The sequence below is a fragment of the Eimeria mitis genome, genomic scaffold (genome assembly GCF_000499745.2).
Source record: "Eimeria mitis Houghton genomic scaffold, Emh_scaff7153, whole genome shotgun sequence".
Classification (NCBI taxonomy): domain Eukaryota; phylum Apicomplexa; class Conoidasida; order Eucoccidiorida; family Eimeriidae; genus Eimeria; species Eimeria mitis.
This window is the reverse complement of record NW_013575212.1, coordinates 365-611: the sequence shown is the minus strand read 5'-3', so window position 1 is coordinate 611 and position 247 is coordinate 365.

Sequence of the window (247 nt, the reverse complement as noted above, 5' to 3'; positions counted from 1 at the left end):
ATATATATATATATATATATATATATATATATATATATATATATATATATATATATATATATTGGATGTATATATAAGAGGAGATAGGAGACAGAAGGAAGGAGAGACAGGCGAAAGAAGAAGAGAGATAGTAGAGGAGACAGGAGGAGACACAGAGAAAAGGAGACAAAAGAAAAAAAAGAAACAATAAAGAGACAGATAGATAAAAGAGAAAAATACAATAAAGAGACAGATACACAGAGGAGAA